This window comes from Bubalus kerabau, chromosome 14 (genome assembly GCF_029407905.1).
Source record: "Bubalus kerabau isolate K-KA32 ecotype Philippines breed swamp buffalo chromosome 14, PCC_UOA_SB_1v2, whole genome shotgun sequence".
Taxonomy (NCBI): Eukaryota; Metazoa; Chordata; class Mammalia; order Artiodactyla; family Bovidae; genus Bubalus; species Bubalus kerabau.
In genome coordinates this window covers 67,688,530-67,701,085 of record NC_073637.1, presented here as the reverse complement: position 1 = coordinate 67,701,085, position 12,556 = coordinate 67,688,530, and positions in this window count along the sequence as shown.

Genomic DNA, 12,556 nt, shown 5'->3' with positions numbered 1-12,556 from the left:
ATGCCCCCCTCCCCCATCCAGGTGAAGAGAGACACTGACCCATGACTAACCAGCTTTTGACAAGGTCCTCCCCCTGTGGATGTAAGACATGGGATTGCTAAATTCTGATGAAACAGAGGTAACCCAAGGCACAATACGCTCCCAAGTGGTGAGGCATTGCTGTAGGATATACCTGAGATGAGCAGGAACCTTGGAAATAATTTATTGAATGTACACCACGTGTCAGACATCCTGCAAACATTAACTACTGTAGATCAGTTTCCTCAGGAAACAGACTAGGGGATGAAAGTTCACCGGGAAGTGATGTCAACACCAATACCTGAGAGGGCTGAAGGCAGCAAGACTGGGCAGAGGGAGAAGTGGAGTGATGATGTAGTTGCTATAGCAACATCAGCCAGTCCTCCTATGGGAAGCCTCTGGAGCTAGGATGGTCCTTCAGCGCTGTCCTAAATTGAAGTAAAGCGGCTGGGCTCATGCCCTCTCTCCACCTTCAGTTGAGAAGTTGTTGGATACGGGTTGCCCTGAGGAGGGGGCAGAACTTCCAATGACTGACTCCCCTTCAGTTCAGTTCAGTCACCCAGTCGTGTCTGACTTTTTGCAACCCCATGGACTGCAGCATGCCAGGTTTCCCTGTCCATCACCAACTCCCAGAGCCTACTCAAACTCAGGTCCATCATGTCGGTGATGCCATCCAACCATCTCATCCTCTGTCGTCCCCTTCTCCTCCCACCTTTAATCTTTCCCAGCATCAGGATCATTTCCAATAAGTCAGTTCTTCACATCAGGTGGCCAAAATATTGGAGTTTCAGCTTCAGCATCAGTCCTTCCACTGAATATTCAGGACTGATTTCCTTTAGAATTGACTGACTGGATCTCCTTGCAGTCCAAGGGACTCTCAAGAGTCTTCTCCAATACCACAGTTCAAAAGCATCAATTCTTCGGCACTCAGCTTTTTTTATAGTCCAGTTCTCACATCCATACATGACTACTGGAAAAACTATAGCTTTCACTAGACAGACCTTTGTTGGCAAAGTAATGTCTCTGCTTTTTAATATGACTCCCTTCAGCTAACAGCAATTACTGGAAGAGGCTCAGCTCTGAACAGTCAGCAGGCACAGTCCCAGCCTCAGGGGAGAGAAGTGAAGGGTGCCTTGGTCCCAGCGGTGATCTGGGTAGCACTTCACAGCATCCACTACAATATATTATTCAATTCACATGACAATTCTATGAACTAGTTATTATAATGAGCATTTTAAACTGAGGGAACTGAGGCTCAGAGAGGTTATCTAACTTGTCTAGGTGCACACAAGCAGGGTTTGAATTGAGGTCAGACTGACTGAAAAATCCATAGGCTTTCTTCCACCCTCCTGGTCTCAGAAAGGAAGGAGAAGGAAAAGGAGGGAGGGGATGCGGGAACACTGGAGATGACCCTAGCCACAGCACAGTTTTGTCAGAATTAGAGTACGAGAAGACTTCCCTGGTGGTCCGGTGGTTAAGTCTGCCTGCTAATGCAGAAGACACGGGTTCCATCCCTGGTCCCGGAGGATCCCACAGGCTGAAGGGCAACTAAGCCCATGAGCCACAACTACTGAGCCACGTGCCGCAACTACGGAAGCCCGAGCACCCAGAGCCCGAGCTCTGCAACAGGAGAGGCCACCACAATGAGAAGCTCAAACACCACAAGGAAGAGCAGCCCCCGATCACCACACCTAGAGAGAAAAAAGCCCGAGCTCAGCAACGGAGACCCAGAGCAGCCAAAGAAAAAGAAACAGTAGGAGCTGCAGATGAAGCGGTTAAGAGCACGGTCTCCAGAGCTGTTCTGGCTGGCTTTGAGTCTCGCCTGTGCTGCTCACCAACCTTGGGCAAGTGGTTAACTTCTCTGTGCCTCCGTGTCCTCGTTTATAAAATGGGGATGATAAAAATAACGTGTGCCTCAAGAGTTATTGTAAAGTTTAAATGAAAGAACAAACGTAGTACCTGCCAAGGACCCAGCACTGTGCCAGGGCTCTTCAAAGCACCTGGTAAATGTTATCCACTGTTATAACATTCCCATTTATGGGAACTTTTTGGACAGTGCAGGAAATGTTTTCTTGAAGGTTCTGCTGAATCTTGCTACCATATTTAAATAATGATACCTCACTCCAGGTACCATACACATAGCCTCATCACCAATGAAGGCTCTGGATTGCTCCCAGGACCTGGATATTCCAAGAATCCAGTTTTCGGGTGGTCAGGGTAACTTCAGAAATCTGAAAGGGAACCATGTGCCAACCACACCAAATCCTTCAATGCATAATCCCAGAAGCAGAATAAATAAAAGAGAACTGTTAAAATAGCTCTTTCTTGTCTGCCAAACAAAATAACCCCTTATTGAAGTCAGCTTTTTAGAAATGTTGGACAGTGCATGAACGAGTAGGGGCTGTTGGCTTCTCAAGAAGCCTCACTTGAGTTTTGTAATCTGAGTCCCACACCCTGGGGAGAGGGATCTGTAACCTTGCTGCTTCACTTTCACCACCACTTCCTCCGGAGGGCAAAGCACAGGGATCTAAACCCTCAGTGCATGTTTCTTAGGTGTTTGGCCAGTATTTTATTACTACATTATACCCTGGAGCCACTCAATGACTCAAAATGAGTTCTGCCCACCTTGCAGCCACACAAAAAAGGGACCCAGAAAATGGAACCAATCGATGTTTTTAAAAATCATTTTTAAGAGAAAAATTATTTATCTAAGTGTAGTCCCCAGTGGCTCAGCGGTAAAGAATCCATCTGCAATTCAGGAGGAGCAGGAGTCATGGGTTCGATCCCTGGGTCAGGAAGATCCCCTGGAGGAGGGCATGGCAACCCATTCCTGTATTCTTGCCTGGAGAATCCTATGGACAGAGGAGCCTGGCAGGCTACAGTCCGTGGGGTTGCAAAGAGTTGGACACGACTGAAGTGACTGAGCACAGCACACAGTGGTTTCAACGGTGCCCTCTTCCCACCTCCACTCCCTCAAATGGTATGTCCACCTGGAAGCTGTAAATGGGACCTGATGTGCAAAAGGGGTCTTTGCAGATGTAATTAAGGATCTCAAGGTGAGACCATCCTGAACTATCTGGGTGGTCCCTAAATTCAATGACAGGTGTCCTTACAAGAGAACAGTGGAGGGAGATTGGTGACACGTGGAGGTCATGTGAAGACAGACATACACACTGCAGTTGTGCAGTCTGCCTGCTGCTGCCAGAAGCTGAAAGAAACGAGGGAGGAGTCTCCCTAGAGTCTTCAGAGGGAATGTAGCCCTGCCAATACCTTGATTATGGACTTCTGGCCTCTAGAACTATAAAAGAATAAAAATTCTATTGTTTTAAGCCACCAAATTGGTGGCAGTTTGTTACAGCAGCCACAGGAAAGCAATACACCAATTATTTCCTGTATAACCCATTGTTGTTGCTGTTCAGTCGCTCAGTCGTGTCTGACTCTTTTGCGACCCTGTGGACTGTAGCCCGCCAAGCTCCTCGGTCCATGGGATTCTCCAGGCAAGAATACTGGAGTGGGTTGCCATTTCCTTCTCCAGGAGATCTTCCGGACCCAGGGATTGAACCTGCGTTGGCAAGCAGATTCTTTACTGCTGAGCCACCAGGGAAACCCTATATAACCTATATCTTCACTACCCATGAAGATGTTTATGATTCGTTTCTATATTCAATAAATTAAGTTTAAATAAAATAGGATCCATTTAAAATAATGATCCAGTTTTTACACATTACATGACAACTATGCATGGATCAATGAATGTTTGGTCTATATCTATATATTTGTCAGAAAAAAAATAAGATTTAAAAGGCTTTACACCCATACATGTGCTTATGGACATGCCACAGATCCTGCCCTCTTGTCCAGATTTGAAGAAGTCACTTCTGGGCCAGTCTTCCTCCATGATCTGGAAATATCTAGTTCTTTTCCCCTCAGTAGCCCCAGAGCAGAGATCAAATGTTCATAGGGGATGCTCATAAGCAGGAATGTTCTTCAATGAAATGGGCCCCACAGAAGACATTGTTCTTCAATGAAATGAAATGTCCCCAGGCATTTGGGGACAGTGGCAATGTGAGAAGAGCAAGCTTGTGTCACCTGAGAGCCTTAACTCAGCTCCAGCTGATTGTTGTCACAATGGAGTCAGATTGAATGTTACCAAATCTTCTGATTTTTCAACACACACGAGAAATTCAGAATGTTTATATAAAATCTGTTTTAGAAAAACTGATCTTTAAAAATTCCTGTTTTTTAAATGTGGGTTTCTAATTCAAATTCTCCTGAAACATTTTTTAGGCCAAATAAAACAGAAACTCGGGTCCCTAGGTTTCCATCTGTGATTCGGACCTTCATAAATAAAGGCCACCTGCCTCTTCCCAGAGGGTAAAAGAAATCTAGGCCTCAGAACACAGCGCCTAGGTTCCTTCCTAGGAAGAGATACTGAAAAATTCCTCTCATTCTTTGCTGATCAGCCTACATCCTTGAATACAGATACAGTTAATGCTGTAATCAAGTTGCTCTAACACATGAAAATTCTCATAAATTGCCTTGCTAAGTAAGCAGTGTGCCAGGCATATGGTAAATGCACAATGAATAGTGCATATATGCTAAGTTGCTTTCAGTTCAGTTCAGTTCAGTCACTCAGTCGTGTCCGACTCTTTGCGACCCCATGAATTGCAGCACGCCAGGCCTCCCTGTCCATCACCAACTCCCGGAGTTCACTCAAACTCAGGTCCATCGAGTTGTTGGTGCCTTTAATCATGTCCAACTCTTTGCAATCCTATGGACTGTAGCCCGACAGGCTCCTCTGTCCATGGGATTCTCCAGGCAAGAATACCAGGGTGGATTGCCATGCCCTCCTCCAGGGGATCTTCCCGACCCAGGGATCGAACCCGTGTCTCTTGTGTCCTGCATTGGCAGGCAGGTTCTTTACCACTAGCACCACATGGGAAGCCCACAATGAATAGTAGCTATCATCTTTGATATGATGGGTACAAATATTGCCCTCCTCCCCTGGAGAACAATTTTCTTCCCCTCCACCCAAGAATAGAGATGGCGTTGGATAAGTGGTACCCAGAAAATGGAAGCACGTCTATTCCTCAGGCCACCCCAGTTGCAGATACTTATGGCCCAAGCCTGCAGAATCTGTTCAAAGGCAAGTGGTCCTATTCATTCCATTACCCTCACTGCCAAGCAGCCATAGGAAATGTCCCTTGTGGCACAAAGAAAATAGCTTTTACTGGTGACTCTGGTCCCCAATTCTGCTTCTCTCCATCCCCAGCAAAAGTCCTGTTCCTTCTGGAGCACAATTTGGGAGTAGCTGGCCCCCTTCAGCCCTAGGGGCCCCTCTGTTTCTAGTACAACTCAGCTCTAATCTCTTTAGAAGCCTAAGATTTGGAGGGTGGTGGGGGGTGGGTGAGGGAGGTTGAATCCCCTCCAGGAACCAAAGCAGGCCCACTCCCCAGTCTTCTTGGAGGAGTGGGTCAAGGACCAAGAGAGAGAAATTCCTCTCTTTTTTTGATTTTGACTTGTTTTCTTACAGTAGAAAACAACAGAAATTAACCTCAATGAATCAAGAAACCATTTTATCATACTAGGGAGAAATGCCCCTAAAATTCTTAGCAAAGCCAACAAGCCAAATAGTGCCTAGAAAGGGCCAGAATAAACCAAAGACATAGACAAGAGAAATGGAGGCATTTAGGTTGGGAAGGACTACAGGAACACCCTCGCCATGCTGGTCTGCTCAAAATTTTGGTCTCCAGGGTCTAAAGGAAAGTCTGTGGGCCAAAATATTTAACTTCCAGACCTGGGACAATGACCTCCTCCTACGGCTCAGCCAGGCTCATTGCTCAACATCTCCAAGAAATTGTGTGAATGAGAGAAACTCTCCACCTCTCTGTTTCAGCTTCTTCTCTAACACAGGACTGACATCAGTAAACTTGTCTGCCACAGAGAATTGTTGTACAGACCAAAAGAAGAAAATGCATGTATTTTTTTTTTAACACAGGCAATATGCTTGAAATCCTGCATTTTGAAAAGTTAGAAATGCCCTTGAGTCAACTGCCAAACTCCTCACAGAACAGATAAAGGAACTTTTATTCTGCCCGGAACAAAAAGATCCTGGCTATTCCATTAAAATTCTAACATAGCCTTGTAGTGTTATCTAAGAATTTGTTATGCATTTCGTAAACTTTGTTAGCTAGGATGACTCTGATTAGATAGATAACTGTGATTTAGGATTGTGGCATTTACTCCAAAAGATTTTTGAAACAATGTCATTATCATATATTATTACTAGAGGTTCAAAATAAATGGTTCTTTTAAGGTTTATATAGGCTATGTAATGACCAGTCTGCCCATAATTAAATATAAAAGGGCATTTTGATAACAAAGCAGTATTAGGTCAGGGCTTCCAAGGTGGCACTAGAGATAAAGAACTCGCCTACCAATGCAGGAGACATAAGAGATGTCGGGAAGATCCCCTGGAGGAGGGCATGGCAACCCACTCCAGTACTCTTGCCTGGAGAATCCCGTGGACAGAGGAGCCTGGCGGGCTACAGCCCATAGGGTCACAAAGAGTTGGACACAACTGAAGTGACCTAGGACGTGCGCACGCATGCATGCACACACACACACACACACACACACACACACACATTAGGTCAGCACTTACAATGCAGTTACAATCTATCAACCATGGATCTGGAATTTAAAAATAATAGCCAGGCTGATATCCTCCATACTGTCTCTGTTCTAGCCCAGAAGATTGTACAGCCTGTGTTTCAAATTCTATAGCTTAAGATGTTAAACTAATGCTCTCAATTGTTTTTTTTTAGACTTTTCATTCTTAGGCTCACTTTTTAAAATTTAGTGATGATACTGTGTTAATAAATCTAGTCATTCCACATTTTATGAAAAAATAACTTGAAAAGACTGTTTGGAATGACTACTATGTGCTATTTTTTAAATGTTTTCAACACACTTCTAAGACACAATAAAGAAAAGAATTATAGAGGCTGAGGAGACCTAAGCAAACTGGTTGATTCTCTGATTTTAGTGATGAAGAAACTGGGCTCAGAGATCTGGATGAACTGTCCTGTACTTAATGGTGGTATTAATTATAGCCAAACCTATTGAAAAACGTCTACTGATAGAAAATTCTTTTAAGAAGATGGACGTCATAAGTTACTATACTTGTGCAAGCACACCCCTTCTCTACTGTCATAGGGTCTACATAATATAATTAAGGAACTTATACATTTTGAGCCTATAATAGGTGAACTTGAGGGTCTGCTCCCTGCGTGTATGAAGTAGAACAAATTAATTAGGGTGGGTTGATCAGTTCAGTTCAGTTCAGTTCATTTCAGTCACTCAGTCGTGTCCGACTCTTTGCGACCCCATGAATCGCAGCACGCCAGGCCTCCCTGTCCATCACCAACTCCCGGAGTTCACTCAGACTCACGTCCATCGAGTCAGTGATGCCATCCAGCCATCTCATCCTCTGTTGTCCCCTTCTCCTCCTGCCCCCAATCCCTCCCAGCATCAAAGTCTTTTCCAATGAGTCGACTCTTCACATGAGGTGGCCAAAGTACTGGAGTTTCAGCTTTAGCATCATTCCTTCCAAAGAAATCCCAGGGCTGATCTCCTTCAGAATGGACTGGTTGGATCTCCTTGCAGTCCAAGGGACTCTCAAGAGTCTTCTCCAACACCACAGTTCAAAGGCATCAATTCTTTGGTGCTCAGCCTTCTTCACAGTCCAACTCTCACATCCATACACGACCACTGGAAAAATCATAGCCTTGACTAGACGGACCTTTGGTGGCAAAGTAATGTCTCTGCTTTTCAATATGCTATCTAGGTTGGTCATAACTTTCCTTCAAAGGGGTAAGTGTCTTTTAATTTCATGGCTGCAGTCACCATCTGCAGTGATTTTGGAGCCCCCCAAAATAAAGTCTGACACTGTTTCCACTGTTTCCCCATCTATTTCCCATGAAGTGATGGGACCGGATGCCATGATCTTAGTTTTCTGAACGTTGAGCTTTAAGCCCACTTTTTCACTCTCCACTTTCACTTTCATCAAGAGGCTTTTGAGTTCCTCTTCCCTTTCTGCCATAAGGGTGGTGTCATCTGCATATCTGAGGTTATTGATATTTCTCCCAGCAATCTTGATTCCAGCTTGTGTTTCTTCCAGTCCAGCGTTTCTCATGATGTACTCTGCATAGAGGTTAAATAAACAGGGTGACAATATACAGCCTTGACATACTCCTTTTCCTATTTGGAACCAGTCTGTTGTTCCATGTCCAGTTCTAACTGTTGCTTCCTGACCTGCATACACATTTCTCAAGAGGCAGGTCAGGTGGCCTGGTATTCTCATCTCTTTCAGAATTTTCCACAGTTTATTGTGATCCACACAGTCAAAGGCTTTGACATAGTCAATAAAGCAGAAATAGATGTTTTTCTGGAACTCTCTTGCTTTTTCCATGATCCAGTGGATGTTGGCAATTTGATCTCTGGTTCCTCTGCCTTTTCTAAAACCAGCTTGAACATCTGGAAGTTCACGGTTCACATATTGCTGAAGCCTGGCCTGGAGAATTTTGAGCATTACTTTTCTAGCGTGTGAGATGAGTGCAATTGTGTGGTAGCTTGAGCATTCTTTGGCATTGCCGTTCTTTGGGATTGGAATGAAAACGGACCTTTTCCAGTCCTATGGCCACTGCTGAGTTTTCCAAATTTGCTGGCATATTGAGTGCAGCACTTTCACAGCATCATCTTTCAGGATTTGAAATAGCTCAACTGGAATTCCATCACCTCCACTAGCTTTGTTCATAGTGATGCTTTCTAAGGCCCACTTGACTTCACATTCCAGGATGTCTGGCTCTAGATGAGTGATATCACACCATCGTGATTATCTGGGTCTTAAAGATCTTTTTTGTACAGTTCTTCTGTGTATTCTTGCCACATCTTCTTAATATCTTGAGAAATAGATTTAAGGGCCTAGATCTGATAGATAGAGTGCCTGATGGACTATGGAATGAGGTTCGTGACATTGTACAAGAGACAGGGAGCAAGACCATCCCCATGGAAAAGCAAAAATGGCTGTCTGGGGAGGCCTTACAAATAGCTGTGAAAAGAAGAGAAGCGAAAAGCAAAGCAGAAAGGAAAGATATAAGCATCTGAATGCAGAGTCCCAAAGAATAACAAGAAGAGATAAGAAAGCCTTCCTCAGCAATCAATGCAAAGAAATAGAGGAAAACAACAGAATGGGAAGGACTAGAGATCTCTTCAAGAAAATTAGAGATACCAAGGGAACATTTCATGCAAAGATGGGCTCGATAAAGGACAGAAATGGTAGGGTGGGTCAATAGAGAAGATCAATTCCTAACAAATTTCCAGAAAGATCCTATTACAGCTGGTGATAGTTTTTTTTAAGTTGAGGGACTAAACATTCCAATAGTTCACAGTGATCAAAGTTCATGAAAAAAGATAATGGAAACATCAAACTTCTGACTAAAGAAGATAATAATGAAGTAGATGACAGAAGCTTGTACGAAGAAGGCCAGCATTGGCTCAAAAAGAACGTCGGTGGGAAGATCGATAGGCTTTTAATCATATGTCGGTATCATCACCGTAATAATGAATGACTATCCAAAATACAAGTATGCTCTTTTGGCTGCAGTGGGTACACATGTGTTACTAAAACGTGAATCCTAAAATGAGAAGCAGTTCCTGGGACCAGAATGAAATGAATTCTGTTGAAAAAGAATAAAATTAATACATTTGAAGTGTTCTACTTTATAAAAAGAAACAACATGGGGATGCTTTTGTCTTGCCCAAATGAATACAAAAGAGCTTTCCCTTCACCCTATTTATTTATTCAATTATTTAGTTATACCAGTATAGAATCATGAATTCTTATTTTATTCTATCCCCATAGAATAAATCCATTTCTATCATTATTTATTTTGATGCTCAAATTGTGCCAATTTGGCCACCAGTTGTTGTTGTTCAGTCGCTAAGCCATGTCTGACTCTTTGCGACCCCATGGACTGCAGCATGCCAGGCTTCCCTGTCTTCCACCATCTCCCGGAGTTTGATCAAACTCATGTCCATTGAGTCAGTGATGCCATCCAACCATCTCATCCTCTGTCACCCCTTTATCTGCCTGCCTTCAATCTTTCCCAGCATCAAGGTCTTTTCCAATGAGTTGGCTCTTTGTAACAGGTGGTCAAAGTATTGGAGCTTCAGCTTCAGGATCAGTCCTTCCAATGAATATTCACTGAGAATCCCTTCCAATTCCTTCTGACATGTTCCTTTCATTTGCAAGGACTTCCTTTCTTTCTGGCACAACAGATGTTCCAGCCTCAGCTTGTATTTTCCCTCTCTCAATCCTGAATGAAGGGATTCTTTGATTTTAGAAATTTATGTTCTTCAGTTCTGACAGGTTTTTTTTAATTACTTTTTGATAATTTCTTTTCTTTCTTCTGCTCTTACTCTCTTAAATTCCTATTAGTCAGATATTTGGCTTTCACCTGATCCTGTAATTTTCTTTCTCAATAAAAAGTTTTATGATAGAAATTACAGAACTTAAAAAAAGCAGAGAGAACAGCCAAGCAAAATCTTATATGCTCATCACCCAGTATAATGATTAACATTTACCTTTTTGAAAAGTTATATTTTAGGGAATCCCCTGGTGATCCAGTGGTTAAGGTTCAGTGCTTTCACCACTAGAGCCCAGGTTCAATCCTTGGTGGGGAAATTAAGATCCTGCAAGCCACGTGGTGTGACCAAAAAATAAAGTTAAATTTTAAAATAAAGCAATGCCAGATATAATATCACTTTTCACCAATAAATACTTCAGTATATACCTCAATATTTTCACCAGTGGCTCAGTCTTAAAGAATCTGCTTGTAATGCAGGAGGCTCAGGTTTGATCCCTGGGTTGGGAAGATCCTCTGGAGAAGGGAATGGCAACCCACTCCAGTATTCTTGCCTGGGAAGCCCCATGGACACAGGAGCCTGGCGGGCTACAGTCCACGGGGCTGCAAAAGATCCAAACACAGCTGAGCAACAAAACAACAACAAATATATCTCAAATATATAGGAACTTTAAAAAATAACTACCATTATCATATTAACAATATTACTGTAAGTTCTTAATATAATGTATTACCCAGTGCACACTCAAATTTCTCTGAGTATTTTTTAAAGTGTCTTTTCAGTATTCACTATCGCTTGAAGTTCAAGGCACGATTACATCAAGGCTCGTGTTACATCTGGTTAACATATCCTCCACCACTCACCCCTTTCTATCTAAATCATTTCTCTGTTGAAGAAAATGAGCCACGTGTGATCCATCAGTTTTCTTACCTCTCTCCAATTTCTATCTCTATGTCTCTTTTTCTGATAAATTAATTTTTTCTTATTTTTATTGAGATATAAGTTTCAGGTGTGTGGTATGACTCAGTATCTATCTATATATTGTAAAATGATCATCACAATAAGTCTAGTTAACATACATCATCACCATACATTGTTATAATATTTTTTTCCTGTGATGAAAACTTTTAAGATCTACTCTCAGAAACTTTCAAATATACAATATAGTATTACTAGATATCATTCAGAGAAGGCAATGGCAACCCACTCCAGTACTCTTGCCTGGAAAATCCCATGGACAGAGGAACCTGGTAGGCTGCAGTCCATGGGGCCGCTAAGAGTCAGACACGACTGAATGACTTCACTTTCACTTTTCACTCTCATGCATTGGAGCAGGAAATGGCAATCCACTCCAGGGTTCTTGCCTGGAGAATCCCAGGGACGGGGGAGCCTGGTGGGCTGCCGTCTATGGGGTCACACAGAGTTGGACACGACTGAAGCAACTTAGCAGCAGCAGATATCATTCTTTGTCTCTTATTCTACTTGCTGGACATTTCCTCAACTTATCTTCCAATCCTTCTATTGAATTTTTTTTTGGTAAAGAAATTTAAATCTTAGGTTTTCTCAATGTTTGTCTATTATAGCAAACTGTTCTTTTTTCATGATATGCTGTCATCTCTTATTTCTCCAAAGATACCTTTTAGTTAAATATTTTTCTGCCTTTCTGCATTATCCCTACTTCCTCTGTGGTTCCCCGCCCCGCCCCCACCCCCGTTTATCTGCTTTAGTGTTAGCCTTTCTTGTTAAAGTTCAGTTCAGTTCAGTCACTCAGTTGTGTCCAACTCTTTGCGACCCCATGAATCTCAGCACGCCAGGCCTCCCTGTCCATCACCAACTTCCGGAGTTCACTCAGACTCAAGTCCATCGAGTCAGTGATGCCATCCAGCCATCTCATCCTCTGTCGTCCCCTTCTCCTCCTGCCCCCAATCCCTCCCAGCATCAGAGTCTTTTCCAATGAGTCAACTCTTCACATGAGGTGGCCAAAGTACTGGACTTTCAGCTTCAGCATCATTCCTTCCAAAGAAATCCCAGAGCTGATCTCCTTCAGAATGGACTGGTTGGATCTCCTTGCAGGCCAAGGGACTCTCAAGAGTCTTCTCCAACACCACAG